General features: G+C 42.1%; 1 protein-coding gene across 1 annotated transcript in view; it reads right to left on the bottom strand.

Moving 5' to 3' along the window:
- Nucleotides 1-20,416, bottom strand: part of LOC311268909 (polypeptide N-acetylgalactosaminyltransferase 10-like) — a 69,654-nt gene that overhangs the window by 20,362 nt on the left and 28,876 nt on the right. The window lies entirely within an intron of this gene.

Raw genomic sequence — 20,416 nt, 5'->3', positions numbered from 1 at the left:
AATGAATGGGTTCTATTCTGGGCCAAGATTTAGTAGTTTTCGTGTTATCCTGCTGACAAACCAACCGACCGACCATTCACTATCTTACTGCACATTGATTTTTTTCCTCAATCCTACAACAAACTTAACAGTCTATAATGATCACGATGAACCTGTCAACCCCTTCTAGCAAAACCGGAACAAGCAAAGAAAACCTGTAGCACATGATGACCCAAAGGTTTGTCCTGATCGTTGGAGTCAGTTGGACCGACATTTCATGTTGTTTGGGAGCCGTGCTCCCTGTGGCTGCTGCTGTAATCCATTCACACCCATCACTACGAGTCAAAGACCTCCTGGTTTAATGGTCTCCCTGAAGATGAAAGGCTTTCTTTGTTATGTGATTTAGACGAGACCTCCAGTTCATTTTAGAATGAACGGCCATGAAAACACTTGAGAGATGTTTTGGAAGAGAACTTTTTTCGTGGCAGATTTTAGCAGACCTAAGTTAAAGAGACGACGTCCTTTGGTCGCAGGTGAAAAGCTCTGGGTCGTGAGTAACTTTCAGACAGGTATGTTTATCTTAAAAGCCGACATGGGGATGTGTATCTAAGCCCGATGCTTTTGTGAAAACGGCGAGGACTTATCGCGTCTCAATTAAAGAGGACGTTGCAGCTTCCTCTGATTTTTTTGAGGGTACGTGAAAATTGGATTTTTCACACTAAAACCTCATTCTCGAGGATAAGACCGCGAGCCCTGAGTGCTCAGAGTGGTTTGAATAGAAATCATTCGTGAAGCAGTCAAAACATGAAATGTAACTCTGACAGGTTCTTTAGAAAAAGCCACAGTGCTGCCTGTTGACAGGAGCAGGAGAGAGAGAGCGCCGAGGCTGTGAGGAGTTGAAAAGTTGACCTTTTAACTTCATCCGCTGGAAACTTTATTTACTTTCATGCCAATCACAGCTCCGGCTGAGCTGACAGCGAGGAAGAGAAACAGAGAGAGAGAAGGCTACCTTTTGAATACACATGTTGACAGACAACAACAAAAGGAAAAATAACTTTTAATTCTTTCTTTCTTTTTATGAAAAAATGAATATTCCTCAAACTGAGGCCTTCTTGTTTCCATCCCTCCATCCATCCTCACTCGCTTCTGTTCTGACTGTTTCTTCTATCTGGAAGCAGTGTGAATAAAACTGTATTTGTTTGTCACAGAGAAACATAAAACACTTTTTGCGAATGAAGAGCGGTCACATCTACGAGCAACAGGGACGATGTGACAGGAATCAGTCATTCTGACCTCAATGTTTTTCTCTTTGTTTGTCTTCTGCCTTTTATGGACACAGTGCTTCCCATTTATCTTCTCTGGTTGGGCCGTGCTACAACTTTTTTGGTGAGTTGACGACACGGCTCACGAGAGGGTGGAGCCATCCTCAAAGGGCTGACACACGAGCCTCGTTTCCACCGAGCAGCTCAGTTCGGTTTGTTTCACGTAAGCATGTTTCTTTTTGCAGCAGACACCAGCTCCATTTCAAGCGGGCTACTTCACATGTATCAGGACACCGATGAAAACATTTTGAAATGGAGATTGATTTTGGGTTTCCATCATGTTTTGACGGAAACATATTGATGCCATTCAATCAGTGAGTCGGCTCTCGGTTTGCTCGTTCTTTGAAAAGGTCGATCAATGCGACCACCACCAGTGTGATATTTCGTCTCGTCCAGCATCATGAAAAGCCGCGCTGCATTAGCTTCTATCAGTCTCGGTTTGCACTGTAACCATGGATGCACAGACTGGGTGACTTTTGATGCAAAGGAAAAAAGTCAAAGTGATGTCTAAACAGGTTTATCCCCGACGGGCATCAAAGTCGCACTGATCAAAGCGCTATTTGTACAACATCTCTGTGCTCTGACTCCACTCAGTTATGACTCAGGTCTGATTTTTGAAGCAAAATCCATGAGACAGGTGATAACAGCTAATGTATGATTGTTTGGGGGGAATAGCTGCTGTACTTCTCTCTCTACACAACCTTTGTTTTTAACCACAGTGTGCATGAGGATGCAGGTTTGGTGTTGGACACTGAAACAAGGCGTCAATACAGCAATCAGTTCTGCAAATACCCATCGCCCACCTCATCCTAATCCCTCCGAGATGAGTGTTTGTTTAAAGCCATGGACTTTTTTCATCTTTTTCGATCTCCCTAAATCTAATCCTCCCATCGCCAGTTTTCAGATTTATGTGACGTCTTTGTCCTCCTCAGATTCCAGATTCCAGTGAAGGTCAGCCATTTTTATTTTCAGTTTTTTCCCGTTTACTGTGTTGCTCAGCAGGCTGACCGACACGCCGTAAAGTGTGACATTGCAACAAAGGCAGAAGGTCTCCGTGAGGTCAGACCGCGAAGAAAAAGGCGAGCAGTCCTCCCCGCGTGCTCCCGCAATAAATCAACTCATTAAAAACTGACCGTTACGAGCCTGACTCCGGCTCTTCAGAAACGCTCACCCCACACAAAGTGACGCTTACATCATCCCGCTAATGACAGGAAGCTAGACAAAATTAATCAACGAACATTAGCCCCGTGTGTGAAGAGAGCTTGTATGAGGAGAGGTTTGGGGGGGGGGGGAGAAAGATCAGAGCATTTAATTATGATTGGTTAATTTTCGCTGAATAAATTGCAATATAGCTCATAGTGTTTACAGAAAGCAAGGAGGCAATTAATCACGCTAATGAGAGCGAGCTGATGTCGGCAAACACATTAGTCTTTATTAGGATGTGAAGCGGAGGAGATTGGGGGGCTAAGGCATCATGGATGTCGGGGTCATTTCGAAGCGAGGAGCGGAGGGGTGAATCCCTCATCACACACCAGTTTGGTGGAAAAATCCACCTTAACTCCCACCACACCATCCATCCCCGCTCTGTTTGTCTACCTCCCTCTACTCCTCCACTCACTTATTTCTCCTGTGGACGGTGCTGGAGCCGCCCGGCATCTTTCATCTGCTCACATGGGGCCTAACTCAAACACGAATTAGCAGTTAGCAGATGAAAGGCACGGCAGCCGGCCTCGGGCTCGTGTCAAAGTGTCGGTGTGTATTTAAAATGTCATTGATAAAACGTACATGTGTTTGTAGCTTCTGCTTGTTGTCCCACTTTCATGCCTGGCATGTGTACTCGAACTACACACAGGAGTAGCGAGTCAATTCAGGTTTTCTGACTGCAACATTTCCCCCCTTAGCATGTCGATTATACATGTGTGAACACCTCCTTTATGTACATTGAATTTCAGCTATTAAAACACACATTCGCCTCATCATTTCCATTAGACTTCACTGCTACAACACAGCCTCATTTTCAAACACAACACTACTGATATCAGTGTTTTCAGTGGCAACCTCAATTGGATATAGCTATAGGCAATCTAAATGTTGACATCACAGGGATACTGTTGGGGTAAATAGAGAAATAGAGAGGCAAAGTCACGCTCCTTCTGGCGGACCACTATGGGATCTTATTACGTGAAAAATAAATCGCCTGTGGAAGCGAATGGTTAGAGACAAATGATCTTTTGATCCTGTTTGAATTGTGTCATGAATGATACATATGATGTTTTATAAAAGAGATGATTTTTCAACTTGAGAAAACAGCAGTTTGTCACAAATTAATGGCATTATGACTGTGAAAATATATAATTAGAAAAAGATTACACGCCCACCAGTCAGGTAAGTGATGTTGTCTCATCTAATGTTCACCAAAACACATTACTGAAACCTTTTAGAGATGGACCCGTATATTAGCAAGCTCACAGGAATGACTATCCATTCACATAACTGCAGGTGTCATTATGACCATGTTTTATCATGATTTTCACCTTTTTAAAGACCTTTTCTGTGTCAAGGCGCCGGCCACGTTGATGTTGGGGACGTATGTTGAGTAAGATGATGAAGTTCACTGTTTTACAACAAAACAAATGGTATTCTACTTTCTTTACAACAAACTGTGACTTTCTTCACTTGTAAAATTATCTTAAATTGATCATCTGATTCGTGGCAAAATAAAAAAAAATAAAAAAATCATCAGTCTTTCACCACTGACTACTGTGCAACATCACCCCATGAAAAAAAGGTTAAAAATGTAAAACATTTTATGAATTAAATGTTATGTAAAACTAATGTACTGTATATGTAGACTTACCAAATGTACATAAAACAAGTTTGAACAAGTGTGAAATGAGCTGATTGCAAGAAGACTTCCTGCAACAGATCAACACAAACACACACACATTCATAAGCGCACACACACACACACACACACACACTTTTCCACCACAAACACCTCCAGCGATATCCTCCCTAATGCATTTTTTTTTTTAAAGAATTCAATTAGCGTTGACACAGAGGGGATCCAACATGGCACGCTGAGCTCTGTTTCCAGGGTGGTGGATTAATCCCAAAATGCTTTGGCACGCCACCAAGGAGTGAGGCTGCTTGTTTATTCCCTCAGCAAAATATCCCAACGACCCTTTGAACTCCATCAGTTCACTATCAATTTTCTTCCTGTGCCAACTTAAATTTTTGCTGCTATTGTCAAAGAACAGGGTTCTCAAGGGGAATGACTGTGCTGCATTGTCAGGGACAGGAAGTACAAGTAGGCTGGGGACATCAGTGAAGTCAAGCTGTAGCATACTTAGAGATAAACCGTAGTTTTAGTGTAGTCCAGTAACATCACGCTGATGCTGATGAAGCAACACCTCTAAACTCCCTCACATGAGGCAGCAACACATTTTTAACCCAAAGTGGGCGACTGTCACCAGACCTTGTATACAACTGCTTTTAATTCAGTCTTAACACTCCTGAGCCAACCTCTTCAGTCTGTGTCGGAGGTTACAAGTTGAGGAAGTCAACAGGATGACATCATCTGCAAAAGCATAGACGTGGTCCTGTGGCAACCAAATCTGGCGCCCGTCACGCTTTTGCTGCGACAAAGAAAATCACAAACAGAATAACTACAATAAGTCAACGTTTTTTCTGCTAGAACTTTATGAAGTATCATTTCGTTCTCTCATTAAATGAAGGAGCGAACAGCTGAACTGTCGGTGTTACATGTTGATCAAGGCAGTAACAGATTAAATCATGAAAAAATCTTTGTGTAAAAAAGGTGTACACACAGATAGCATTTGGGCATCTAACTTGAGAGAGCTAACCTTCACCTGACATAATAATAACAGATAATAACAGTATCTGTCAGACAGCCAGTTTTCTATAAAAGAAAAAGTGAATTGAAGAACGCTGTCCTTCCAGACTTCTGTAAGTTATTTTGAGAGACAAGGTCTTTGATCCCACATTACCCTTGTACAAGAAAAGGCATTGAGTATGTAGTTAAAGGAGCAATGACGAGACCTTCACCAGTCTGAACTAGGCAGGGAAAAATAGAACAAGTGGAACATCTTAGCTGTTATGAGTAACTGTATTGTATAGAGAGCTGGCAAGTTTCAGCTCTGTTTGAAAATAATTCTGCAGCCAAGCTACCAACATCATGCATCACACCTAATACAGAGACAGGTCGAAGCCAGTCTTGCAAGCGTTAACTCTGTTAGGCTCCAGACTTTGACAGTCTCTGGGGGCAGAAGATCAGATTGTGTTCAACTTCTCCACTGAGATCCTCTGATGTGCGCTAAACAAATAAGATGTGATCTACCTGAAAAGTGCTGAAAACCAAGAGACGCTGCCCCAAATCATGTCAAATGTAATCTCTATTACAAAGTCCAGAACTCCTGTTGCCTGGGTCCTATGAATGAGCCACTCCCTCCCATTGTGGGCTTTCTGCATTTGACAATGAGTCTGCAACATTACTGACTTACCGCACTACTGTAGCCTACACTGGATTTATGGTTGATAATGAAAGTAGCATCACATGAATTCAATTCAGATCAATTCAGTTTTGTTTCTTCATCAAATATCTATTGAAGTGTTTTGCAACATATTCACAATTATATTCCATAATGAAAACATTAAAAAGGTTTCTATTCAGGTAAGATTTCTATTCACATTTTCTATTTCATAACTTAACGTAGAGGCCAACATATACAATAACAAAGCTACAGTAGATGTTCTTTACTTTGTCCTAACAGGGTACATGTGACTCATCTGGCCCGCTGCTCATCAGAAGATGTTTGGATCGATCAGCTCCCACTGACTGCTCAACATCTCTAAATGGCAACACTTAATTAGCTCCTTTTGTCCTCCGTTGTCTGTCTCCCTCTCAGCCTCCCTCTTCATATCACTCTCTCCCTCGTCTCTCCGTCACACTTCACTGAGCACCATTACCTCATTATCTCCCTGCACCCTCACTCACACACACAAACACACACACACACACACACACTGACATGAATGAATAAACATGCTGAACTGTGTTCAGTCTTTCTGCATTGCAGCCTGTCTCTCCCCCCTTCGCACTCGCCTCCATCGCTGCCTGTCCCACAAATCGTCTTCTATCTCCTCATCTCCGCCGCTCTCTCTCCCCACCTCTCCATCATGCAGATGGTTGGGCTGCTGGTGTCGATAAGACCGTTCCAAGTGGCTCTGCACTGCTGACAGCAGCTCTGTCAGGGAGCCAAAGTAACTAAACATTAATAAAACTGTCCTGAAATTAAATTGGTCCGTTAAGTACTGATTAGAAACTCTGTTTAAACTGTTTTTTAAAGCATGTATGTTTATTTTTCAGCCCAGTTGCCAGGATAGAACGTTAGCAGGTAACGGTTCTGCAAACCACCAAGTATCGTATTGACACGTCAACGAAATGCGTCTCATCACATTCACATTACATGTTTACCAGACTCTCATGTTGGGAGGTGCAGGGGACAGTGTGAGACTCACTGGTTGCTGTAACATTTGCACTGAATATTGATGGTCCACAAAGGATAACTCCGATGAAGCAACCCCCCGTACCTATGACCTACCACCACCACTAGGTAAACATTTCTCCTTAATCAAACATACGTTTTGTCCTTGACAAGATTTGACACACCTTGCTGAGGGTATTCTTGGTCTCCAGAGGATGCATCCTGATGGACTTGGTCCTTTCATTACCTTCGCTCTGTGGTTGCCACAGATGAAAGGTAACGAAAGGCCAGGGTTTTAAATTGCACTTTGAAAAACGTAATCTTAAAGGTCATTCCCAGAGGATGAACCCTCTCCATTATAGATACTCAAAGTGAGATTTCCTACCTCACCCATGAAATATGTATAGTTGAATAAGCAGATCACATTGAGATTCACATTAAAGGATGAAGCCTTGATAACACTGAGCTTATGGTCTTTCCTCTACTGCCTCCTGAAGAAATATGATCATTTTAGCCAAACCGAGGCTCAAAGAATAACTGATTTATCACATTGTTGTTGGCTGGTGATTTCACTCTGGTTAATTTGGCAATTATCCTGTCCAATCTCAAGATGAACTGCCTGGAATATGGAGTTTTTTTGTTGTTGTTTTTGTTCTGTATCGTGTTCAGCAGCTTGATATCAATGCTAAGATCCAGAAGAAAATGCTAAACAGTAGGGCCTTAACAATGAGCACCCAAATACAAGGACCGATATCTGAAAATAAAAAAATAAAAGAGCTGTTGCAAAAATGTCCGTGGCTGCAGTCCATATGGAGCTGTGGTTGGCAGCGCTGTGCACCAGCATTGGCAGAGGTAACAATTTCCCTTTCGAATACAATGACATATTTCTACACAATTAGCAGTGGACCTTTTGTGGTCAGCTCTGTGGTGGCTCCAGGTTGGAGGCTGTGCTGATGCCTGCTGGGAGCTGTGCCGCTTGGGTGCCAAGCTGCCTCTATACCTTACTGAAAATACATCAAGTCACTCTGCATGAGAGCGTCGCACAGCCTGCTCCTTATTTGAAATGAAGTATTGCAGCCGTTTGTTCAACTGATCCCATCAGGGAGCGGAAAGCAGGAAAGTAATTGGACGATCAATCTGCCAATGGCAGGTTTCCATCACAGAGTGGCTGATAGTGCAGAGTGCCACTGTACACCCACTGGGTAAATATAGTGCTGTGCCACTGGCTGTGACTACATGACACAAGTCTTTTTAATTCTGAATAAAACTCAATGTTATTGACTAGTGCAACAACACAATACACAGTATTTACACAAGCGCTGAACAAAATAATGGAGAGTTTACGCCTAAATCTGATGTTTCACCATCGTCAATGAAGAATCTGGATTGAGCATTTGGCACTGTTTGATCAGGGTTTAATTACTGTGTGAATATCAGTTTAGAAAAATTGCTGGCAATATTAAACGATCAAGGCCAGGAGAGACACATTTTTATTTGATAGTCATGACAAGGAAAGGGTAACGAATCAAAATAAACTGGCAGATAATAGTAATGCCTCCTTGAAGGGCAGTCTTGTATGAATAGATTTGTTCTTACATATTACAAGTGATTTTAGAGAAGTTGTGACTTTGACCTCTTTTCTCGTATTTAGATGTTGCACTTAGGTCGGGTTGGGGTAGCTTTAAAACATTTCAAAACCGGTTTGATATGAGGCTTACTACCGGATCGGTAGTAACCACTAGCTGTCGCACATGACTCAGCCGCTCCCAATAAGATCATAATGAGAGCCCAAGAATGACTGCAGCACTACAGTCCATCATGGTAACTGCAACAACAAGAATGTAACTTAACTTTAACTTATTTTAAAGTTTAACATCTTAATAATAAATAAAAACTGAAGTGACTCAAGAAGCCCACGCATGTGAATCTTGCAAGTCAATGAGTTGCCGGTTCAGTCAGTTGGCACCAAATCAGCTGGAAGCTCATACACCGGACCACACTGGCAAAACTGGAAACCTACCCAACTATACTTCATTATTATACTACATTTCTTGCGTGGTCTAGACCTGTTGTATGGTTCATGTATACCCCTTTCACACTGGCCAAAAAACCCTCCGACACCTGTAAACATCTGGCTTTTAACTCCAATGTGAATGTGTACAACTGACATTTAGTCCCGGGTGCTGACCGGCTCTAGCTCCGATTGGTGGTGATGAAAACACAACACCTGGGTGAACATGCTTCTTCTCACCCCTTGTCAGGCGAGATACGTTGACATGTATTGAAGCCAAGGCAGCTAGTTTGATGCTGTCTTTCCACTGGTCTCAGTTCAAGCAGCGCAGTTGAGTTTCAAAGAGAGATTGGTTCGTCACTGGCTTCTGTGTCGCTACACAAGCCTTGCCAGCTGCCTGAGCGATACTGCACATATACAGCTCTCAACAGAGATGTGGAAGAAGCGGGACGCGTCACCCTCTAGCAACTTCCATCATCGGCGCCGGAAAATACGAGTGTTATTGATTAAAACAACTTTAACGTCATCTGGTAGTATCAGTTCTACACGATTTTCTGGTTAATTGGCATTATCACGGTACTATGTAATTGTCATTCGAAGAAAACAAATAAATGATGCATTCAGCTGGCATGCCAATGAAAAATCCCAACTAAATGGGGGGAATACAACAGCAAACAGCAAACAACTCACCACAGACTTATACCAACTGTCAGCTGTAATCACAGAATTGCCCGCAGCAGACTTTCCAAATCAAGTGCAGTAGAAAATGGTGTTAAGAATCCAGTATTATCTCTTAATACTGTCTATAAAATATGCATGAGTAAAGACAAGGAAACAGTGATTATGTATTTAAGCACTTGGCAGCACTTGTAAAAGGAAAGTTAACACACAGACTTACTCGAAGGCTTAAGCTCTAAATTAAGAGAATGCCTTTTTTTTTCAGACACTATATTCCTCCATAGTTTTCAGAGAACAGTCACGAGTGGATTAAACACCAACAACAAAAAGCAAACCAACTGTTTGGCAACTCATTTCAAACCTTTGAAGCCCCACTGTGGCATGGCCAGGGGAAATGAATGAATAACACCTTTCCCTGCATCATTAACTCCTGTCAGACTCCTGAACAAAGCCCCTCACTTGCCCTACTGGGGCTGTTTATGTGCCAGTAGACTCAAGCTGTGGGCGTATACTGGCCAGCTCCCAGGTGTCAAGGTGTGAATGTGTACGACTCTTCCCCACAGCTATGGCTGTAAACAATGTTTTTTTGCTGACTGGAATTCATTAATAAGTCCCAAAGTGAGTGTTCATGTGGTGTCAAAACCCTGGTTGAGATAATGGTGCGGTGAAAGAAACAAAATTAATTCCTCCGATTGTTTTACCACAGTTTGACACTGCTCTATGTTATTTTTTCCTTATTTTTTCGGTCACCACTGTGTGTTGACAAAGTCTTAAATGAAGTAGTCGGGGTAAAGCTTCAAAATAAGCCAGGAGAGGATTGTAGAGGAAAACAAAATGTTGACATTGAACGTTAAGCAGATGCATTCATTACGAGCAGTAATTGGCGCTGAACAAATTGCAGATGCTCGGATATAAACGTGTCCTTCTGGTGGCATTGTTCAAGATTCAAGTCTTTAATGTCATTGTGTATGACAATAAAAACAGCGAAGCATCTCCCTGAGCTGCACTGAACAGAATACAGGATAATAGTCGCAGTAAAATAGTTACTAAAGAATAAAATGGATACCAAAGAATACATTTTTGACGAAGATTAAAATAGGCATTGATCGTCAACACGTGCAGGACGGCACAAAGCAGTTACAGTGGATTTTAACAAACAAAACAGTTTCACTGTTAAAAAAAGAGGATTTAAAAAATCTACAGAAACTTGAAAGCACGATAAGCTGTTGAGCTCCACGCATCTAGATTTACTTTCATTTGTTACAAACAACAATACAATCATCTCACTGCATTATAGTGACAAATGGAAGTTGCACATTTGGCCATTTAGTTAAATAGACCAGCTGGTATTTGGCTTAATGGCAGAGCTTTGAAGCTGTGCCAAATGTAGCAGAATTAGCAAATCTATTGGCAAAGCGGTGAGCTTAAGGAAGTTACTGAACATCCAACAAATTATCTGAGAAGTTTCCACGGGTGTGTTGGTATTAAATTCCCTTAGAAAATGGGTCCAAATCAAAATCCATGCTGGAAATCCGAGCTGACTACAGTTGCAGGAGTCGGGGCAGAGGTGAGGTTTAACAGTATAAGCATTGAGTCCCTGCAGTGACTGAACTCATTCTAGTGGATCTGTGAGTCTCAGATTTAGGAGCTCTGTTGATCTGATCCAGGGAAAAGCTGACACGATGGAGCATATGAGGCTCCAGGAGGTACATACTGTAACACACACACTCTTACAAGCGTTTCCGTCTCCTCGCCTCCCATGCACTATTTTCTCTCCCCTGATGTGCAGAAGAAGGAGGCGGCTCTCTGTTCTTTTTCTGTACGAGTTAGAGCTGCTTTCCCCCGTCCTGTCTGGCCATAAATCCGTGAAATGACTTGCGCTCCACCAGCAGAATTCATTGCTCACGCTCATCCACCAATGTTAAGCTGCACAGACACACACAACCATTTACCCATCTTTACACAGCAGAGAGGAGGCTGCTGGAGTCAGTCTATTGTTATAATCACATTAGCAGAGTTAGTCGATGCTCGCATAATCATTTTTACCTGATAATGTGATGATATTAGAGTAAAGGGTTGACTCCCTTCTAAAGATACAACATGTTGTAATTCTGCGTTAAAATGTCTACAAACGACTCGACCTTTGTTTGTTGTGTATTTACATCATCCCAAATATTTCCAACAGAGAAATTCCCAGGTTTACTCTTGTGTTTGTTTGCTTTACTCATGCAGTATTTATCTGCCCCAAACAGCCAGTTTACCTTATTGTACACTCGCAGTGAGCTAATGTTAGCGAGCGACGGCACACACTGAGGGTGTGTCGTGGTCCTGTCATTTCAGTTTCATTGTGTTAGTGTTTTATGTGTTTTCTGGGCTTCAGTGGCATATTGTGCTATAATCCCCCCTCTCGTTCCCAGTATTTTTCAAGCCTATCAGCTCCGTCCCTGCTTCCCTCACCTGTGTTTATCCATCTCTCTCCACCTGCACCTCATCCCCTCCTTAGTCAAGTTTGTTATTTAAGTCCAGTCTTTGTCAAGTCATCGGTTGTGTTTCCCCCGATGTTCCCTGTGTCCTTCATCTACTGCACTTCCTGCCGGAAGATTAATTCCACTTTTTAATCCCAAAACTTTAAAAGTAGTCTCTGAGCTCTCCTCCCGTCGGCAAACAGCTCCAGTTCAGAGCCACTCAGCCCAGCCCTCCACACAATACCTGGCAAGCATCTAGCAGAGAGCCTTCGAACAGCAGAAGTTAGATATTGTACGTTTAAAAAGGCTTAAAACTCATAAAAATTCATCTATAAGCTGAAGGTCACTAATAAATAATAATAATAAAAAAAGTAGTGGACGCCACTGGTTATCTATATGTACAAATTAAACCAGAAAAGCTGTTAAATTAGCAATGCCATACTATTTAAGAGTGACGTGTGTGACGGATGGACGTATCCAACAGAAAACAGCAGATATTTGTGAAAACCAAGATTTTCTATGACTTTAAATTAAACCCATTTGCAAGTGAGGTCAGGTCTTTTCCCCAGTTTCTATAGTGACTGAATTATGTTAACTTATTAACAGTTATGATAACTTTCCTTGTTACCTGCTTGATACACTGACATCCAACTCACGTCAGCTCCACCATTCATCCAATATTAAACACCACGTTAAGACAGCTTTATGTTTAAGCGGCAGAACGTTTCAAAGAGAAATGAAATAAACGGAGGCAGTCTGTGTAAATCCCTGCAACTACTGTGAGAGAGGCGCTATTTATGTCTTGGCAGCACGGTGGGATTGAGATATTTCTCAAATAAACCAATTTTCCACATCTATCACGATGTGATATCAGATCTGAAAATGGCATATTCAGGAGACAGATTTCACATCTGTGGATTTACTTTTTTTAGTTCTCATATTGTAAATAGATGTGAGGCAAAGAAACGAGGGATGAGAGTGGGAACCAGAGATATAAAAGAGCCGTTGTCAGCTCTGATAGCAACACTTGCTCACTGTGTGTAGCTCAGTGTCACGCTCGAGCTGCTGGCTGTAAATCAGAGCTGCCTCCTGGTCAGATGTGGTAACAGAGTGTGAGGGAGGCAGCATCAGAGCGAGGGATAAACAGAGAGGCAAAGACTGAATGCTGAGCGTCACGGTGAACCGACCCCAGCTGAAACTATAATTAAAGAAATATGAAGGGAAGTGTGACAAAGGAAGGACTGACAGGCATTTATTATTTACTTTATAATAAACCTGAAGGACTGCGGCATGTTGGAGGGAGAGGACAACATCTGCAATCTGCCGCACAGAGCTAATTAAGAGAATAAAAAGAAAATGAAGATGCTGCCCACTGTTTCCACACTGTTATCAGGCAGCAGGGGGTTAATTCATGGAAATCCTTGTGTTAGAAGAAACAGTTTTGGTAATTTGGAAAAGTAATAGTCTAAATCAGACAGTGCCAAATAAGCACAAAGACACAACCCCCAGCCCTCATCCTACTAAACTAAAGCCAGAATGGAAATGACAGTGAAATGCAATATGGAGAATAGAAACACCCATTATGCTCATCGCATACTGCTTGATCAGCTGCGTTGCCTGTGAGACTTACTGTACGTTGCAGCCATGCAGACGTACCACGGCTGCCAGCTGAGGCGATATGCCGGACCAAACTTTTAGTAAGTACAGTACGAATCATATGTAACTTATTGTCACATGGGCCATTCATGGAGAGTGACCATGGAAAGGTCGCGCAGTGAACGTCCACTGTTTTTCAGAAGAAGCAAAGAGAAAAGAAGAAGAGGAGCCACAGGTGTGAATAGATAGATGGATGGTTCGGTGAATGGAAGGACAAGAGGTTACTCCCACAGCCACTTTTCTCACCATACCTTCAGGGCTCTTGTTGCTATGATACGTCTCCAGCATCACTGCCACCTGACAAACAGGATTTGTCATCTGCTGCTTGCTGTGAAACAGACGGCAGCTAAACCTGAAGGCAGCGACTGAACACATTTTTTCTTTTCTTGGCAGGAATATGGTAAATAACAGTTTTAAAGTTCATCATATTACATTTTAAAAGTCCAAATCAATATTTTAAGTGATTTCATCACACATGTGCTGCTCTATATCTCACCTGCACATCAATACCAGGCCTAACAATGGCAAAAAAAATGACACAGCCATGGATGTTCATAAAGAAGGCCTCGGCAGAGCGGAGTGTGTCTCGTGGCTGGGTCTCACAGATCGACAACAACTGGAGAAGTTTATCCACTGATCGTGGTGAGAACATATGATGTTCTCCGGCTGCTCCTCAACTCTGGACAGATAGCAGCTACTTTAGCGACAAGTAAAGCTAACTACTGCTAACCAGCAGTCTGCCAGCAGCACCCCACATCCCAGTGTAAACAGTAATCAACATCGGTGTGCATTATAAATAAAAGTATTCAATGATTAGCCTGGGGATGGGGACGGTGATGTTAAAGCAGAAGGGGGTAACCACACTTACAACCAAGAGGCCTGAATCCATCTACTGCTAATGGCCACATCGTCAGTGTCAATACAGGAAGGAAGCAGTTTTTACTGCAAGACTGCAGAGGATAGCGAGCGAGGCGGTTCCCTACAGAGGTCGACTGCAGCAGCAGCATCAATACGCTGATTACTGACGACCACAGAAAGGTAAAGAAAGATCCCAGGATGAGGCACAGAGAGCCTCTTCAACCTCAACAGGAGGATAATTATGTATGAAGATTGAAAAATGAGCTCCTGGCTGAAAGGCACTGTTGACCCTGTAGAGATCAACAATCAATACATGAATTAGTCTAATTTATACCTACAGTAGATTCAATGACGAGTCAAATCTACATATTTCTCAGTGATCTTGAATCACCCGTCTCTGATCATCAGTCCTTGTATTTAGTTGGTGTGTTTCCCTATTTCAGCAGTCAGTTAGTCTGCGTTTGCTGCCTGCGCCTCATCAGTTTGTTTTTACTTCTTTAAATGCATTTGAGACCTTTTTGCAAACCAAATGCCAGAAAAATAGTGAAAATACATCCATAATATCCCAAAGCTCAAGGGGACTTCTTCTAATTGCCTGTCTCGTCCATCCAACAGCCCCAAAACCAAAGTTATTGAATTTTGCAATAATTTAAAAACAGAAATTTTGCAAATCCTCATATTTAAGAGGCTTGAATCTGCAAATATCAAGTGTTTTTTTTCTTGATAAATTACTTAAACTCAACAACACATCTCTGCAGTTTGGATTTAAACTATCAGCCACGGGAATGAATGAATGAATGAAGAGTGACATGAACGGGTACTGAGGGGAAACGGCTGTTTCATTTCAGCTAACTGTGTATAAACAGATACAAACACTCACAGCAGGTTGATGCTGATATGGAAAATAAACTTTGGCCAACACTGGAGGGGGGTCCTTTAACGACCACATTAATAAAAACTGGAGGTCATTTCTATAATTACAACACGTGTAATCTTACTCACCTCGGAGGCAAACTTCGCAATGTTGAAGAAAAGTGCCTCACCATGAGTTAATTGGCCTCAGGTTAACAGTTACAAGCAGTTCTGATGCATAATGAAGTGCTCTAAATATAACGGGGCATTAGTATGACTGCGGGCTCTGTGGATGTTAAACAGAGCGAGGTAACTCGGCGTCAGCAGAACTGACTGGGAGGCTTTCTCGTCTGTGTGACTCACACATTGATTATGTCCTGTGAATAATAATTGGATCACGAGCTGCTGAAGAATCATCATATTTTATGTCAACCGTCGGTAGAGAGGAGGTCACGATACAACGGCACAAAAAAGCCACGTCAAGTGCTCATTTATGTGAATGCTTGCGGTTTGATTAGCTACATTAGGAATGCTAAATTAACTATGCTAGAACAAAATAGTTTGCTGTAAAATACTCTATGTATGTACTCCGTACCTGAACATACAGTCCTTGAACTGTATTCATTCCTACACTTTGACTTTCCGGCGCTGATGCGACAGAAGTTGGACCGTGTTAGGAGTGAGGTCAGAAGACTGTGCTCCCGTTCAATAAACTGACAAAGCGCAAATGCTTTCAGGATCAATTCTGTCCACCCCGCCCGTTTCAATTTAACATTTAAAGGACAAGTTATGCACGTATGCTGCGTTCAAGTCCACGTCAGATGTGGGGAAATGCCGAGGTGAAATTTCCAACTTCCAACCTCGAAGTGTTCCCAGGTGCAGGACGCCAGGAGTTGACAAAAAACTTGGCTGACCACGACAGACGTCATTATACATGTTATTTTACAGCACTTTCATATGTGGAAATGTGTCTGAATATTCCTTTTGTGAGCCTCACGTGAATACTGTCTCATGAGTGCTGCCATTGTCGTGTGATGTCAGACAACTGCTCCCTCGTGAAGTTCAGGGTGGGCGGATTGAAGTTACAAGGAGCAATTACGACTCTAAGTGGCCTCCAATTGTGCTTCTCTCAGTAGGAGGTCGAACATTTTCAAGTTCAACTGTCTGGAACGCAGCATTAGCTCTGAGTGTACTGACCAGTGATCTCATGAGGATTTACAGCATCATAGTCGAAGTAAAAAACTGTCTGAGAGCCTTCAAACAATAACACGATAACAATAACTGATTAATGAATAAAAATCTGCAAAAACAAACAGCAACTGAACCAAAGATTGTGACCGATAAGACTCCTGCTCAGGTTGAAGGAGGGCTAAACTGTGCTGGGACGTACATGAGGTCTCCAGATTTCCTCTTTCCACTTCAACAAGTCAGCATGCTGTTGTGTGTATGCATTTTATTTTAATGTTTGTATTTGCAGGAATCTTAGGTAGGTGATTTGTGTTTTAGGGCCTTTTTTGTTTAAATATTTTAAGTGTATTGATTAAAACCCTTTGCGATTATTTTTATGGGCTGTGTTCCCACCCTGTAGCTAACACTACATTAACTTTGCTGGGAAAGGACTAAATCCTAATCTTCGTTGGTCGATTTTGGAAAAGAAGTGAAGAAGTGAGCCACAGCTACAGCGAGACACAAAAATGCAAATACACAGACTCATTCACACCCCCATACAGCCAATTCATTTTCCTCCTCTTTCCACATTCTTACAGGAAATTATTTCTCAGCTTGCTAAATTAATGTGTGAACCAGAATGAAGCACCACGCTGTAAGTCTGAACCACACTTTATAATAAATCACTTTTTCTCTCTTCTGTAACACACTTTGCTCGTTAATTTATTTCGCAGGGGTTCAATGCCGAGCATTGATTTGTGGGATTCTGCACAGAAACTGTCCTGGATTATTCTCTCTGACATTGTAATACCAGCTACTCAACCAAAGACCAGAACTGATTGAAGTTCACTTTGTCCTCGTGTCTCCGAAGCCTTAATTACAGCCGGGCTCATTTCTTATCAAAGGACAGTGCCACTGAGAGGAAGTGTTAGAGCAGACGGCCTGCAGAGGTTAAATCCCTCTCCTGCAGCTGTGTAATGTTCTCCCATCCATCCTGACGACAGAGGGCTCGGACCCGGCCCGGGTTCCAGGCTATTTCCACACCACTGAGTTGTTCTTTACTTCCAGCCCGCGGGGACGAGTGGCGGTGGAGGGGGTGGGATGATGTAAGAGAAGGTTTCCTGTGTTCTTTGTCTGAGTCATTATGTAAAAGTTAACCTAATTGGGAGTTTGTCAGGGATTCATTTGCACTAAAAGTGCAACACAAGGTTTAGCTAATAAAGTTACGTTGACATATCTTTATCTACATACTGGACTTTACTATACGAATTAATGTTTGTTTTTTTAATTTACCAGTAACAGGGCTCTTTACACGTGAAGGTAATTACATGATTATGATGCTACTGGTAATTTTCCTCAATACACGTTCCTCCTTTCCTTTCAAAGTGGAAATGCCTGAGGAGGACCTGTTTTTCTTCAAACGACAAAACGGAGCACATATGTCTACTCACTCACTCATAGACACCAGCCGCCTAAAAAAGCCTGATTTTGTTTTTTTTAATCAAGATCTGATCATTATTCCTCAAGAAAATAACCAAAAATGTCCAACAGTGCCCTTTCTTGCAGTGTTATGGGCCAAGACCCAACGTATTTTGCCTCAGAATACATGTGATGTGTTCATGTGCACTTAATAACGGCAGTGAGGAGACACGACCTTCTGTCTTTTTTTCTACTGTTCAGATGATGAGCAGCTCTGGATTTCCATGCGACACTGTTACAACCATAAACATATGCACTGCATTATTCACAAGGACACGTTGTCTGGAACATCTTTAGTATCTTTCTGAGAAGCTTTACAAGCTCAACAATTGTCCAGATATTTAAAACTAACAAGATTATTCAACTATGATGCTGCAGTTTTTGAAATCTAGATTTCACCGGTTTTTGTTTCCACTTTGTCTCCAAAAAACCGCGCTGAGCGGCGGCGGCGGCGGCAGCTGTGGGAGGGTTTCGGTCTCTGAGCTCTGATGGGTGTTAACCTCTAAATGAGTCTGAGGCAGCGGAACATCTCATTACCGTGGAGACGAGAGGTAAACACATCCGTCAACGAGGGACCGTGACAGAGAGCACTAATTAACAAGGAATTAAACACTTTCTTAAGAGGCGCTGGTGAAAAGAGAGTGAGAGAGAAAACAACACGCAGACAGGTGCACGTACATGCACACACACACACACACACACACACACACACACACACACACACACACACACACAAGCTACACAACAATGGGAGGGAGAGGTTCGCTGTGAAGCTTTTAAAGAGTCACAAACAAAAACCAAAACCCGCACAGACCGGTCTTTTTGTTTAAAATAAAAAAACACAATTATGTTTCCATCATTCCTGTGCAAATTGGGCCGCCATCATTAAATCACCAATTACTGCAGTCCTCATCACCAGGAGACAAAGACATGAGCTGCGTCTACCGACATCTTGACTGTTTCCAGGCTCTTTCCTCACTGAAAAATATCTGCCTGAGCCCAGAAGTCATTTTCTGTAGCTTGTGTGCATCCAGGTTCATCTGTTATGGATGATGCCGTTACTTAAAGAAGTTGTGGTTCGGAGAATTTGAATTTTGCATTTGCTTTCCCAACACGGGTCGAAACAGCAGGGATGGAGTTTTGAGATCTGAACTTGTAACTTTTTCAGGTTGTGTCTCGATGGTTTGTAGCCAGAAAGACATACCGCCATTACAGTAACTGATTCTCATACTGCTGAATGACCATATTCATAAAGCTTCTTAATACAACCGAATACAAAAAGGTTGGGGTAACAGGAACCGACCCACAATAAAGAAATGTTGTTTAGTTTGTTGTTGAGATGTTGCTAAGTCCTCATTATGACAATGAAGGTGTTTTTCGCCAACTAAGCAGATTACTGGCAGTCTGCTTGTCAAGCTACTTGATGTAGTTTCGCCTATAAGCAGATGCAAGGTAGATATAGGGCCGAGCCAATCTGCCATGTTTGTGTGCTCTTTGCTTGGGTGGACGAAAAATTAAAAAACAGTTTAAAGGTGTTTGATGGTTGTTGGCAGCTGATACCAACCTTGATGTGTCTGTCAGCTGCTACTTGCTTTTGTGTGCCAATAAAGACGAGTTGAGCTGAAACTTGTAGGCGTTGAGCCCATTCATCGAAGGCTTTTTAAAGTTTTGCAAAGGAGTGTGCCTTGGTACTTTTTAGTTGCATCTTATTGATCACAAGTCTAACTTCCAAAGAGCACCTGCTTTTTGAGTCCATGCTGCTTGTAGTCTGTGATTTCATTAAGACAGGCCTCATTCTACGTAAAAATATTTTACTTTTCATCACTGTGAATAAACCTTACCTTCACCTGAGAGAACAAATGCAGCACTCGCTGGATTAGACGGGTCAAAGCATGATTTTTCGTTATAAAGAGATTCACATTGAGGTTGCTGCAAGAGGCTTCATTTTTATCTTATCTTTATAATATGTAGTTTAAAGAGTTTTTCACAGAGAGAGACCAGTGTGTCATAATGAGAAATTCCCAGAAGTCCAATGATTGGACTGGTTGAGTTTAGCCTTGTTCTCTTTTTGGAGGTTATCCCATGCTAATATAACAGAAACCCAGCCTGCTCAGGGTTGGTTGGCTGTATGAGAGTGTACAGAGGTCAGAGACAGACTGAGGTTTGTTTAAAAACCCTCCTGGATGAAGAGTTCAGGAGTTCAGAGGCTTCAAAAGAGTTTTGAAAGACAGGATTCTCATCCCCTGGACAAGGAATCATTGTGTCTTTGGTGTCGATCAATAACTTCATTTTACTGACATTTTGGCATTTTGTCTTTTGTTGGACTCAAATTATCTTCAAGTAGGTCCGACTGAGAACTTTACATTTGATATTTACCATTTTTCATGCTGTATGTTTGGGGATAAGAAAGAAAAATGGCACATGGTTATTGGCTTCATAGAA

This window comes from Pagrus pagrus (assembly GCF_965226575.1).
Source record: "Pagrus pagrus genome assembly, chromosome: 14".
Classification (NCBI taxonomy): Eukaryota; Metazoa; Chordata; class Actinopteri; order Spariformes; family Sparidae; genus Pagrus; species Pagrus pagrus.
Note: the sequence above shows the minus strand (reverse complement) of the source record. Positions and strands in the feature narration are given on the sequence as shown.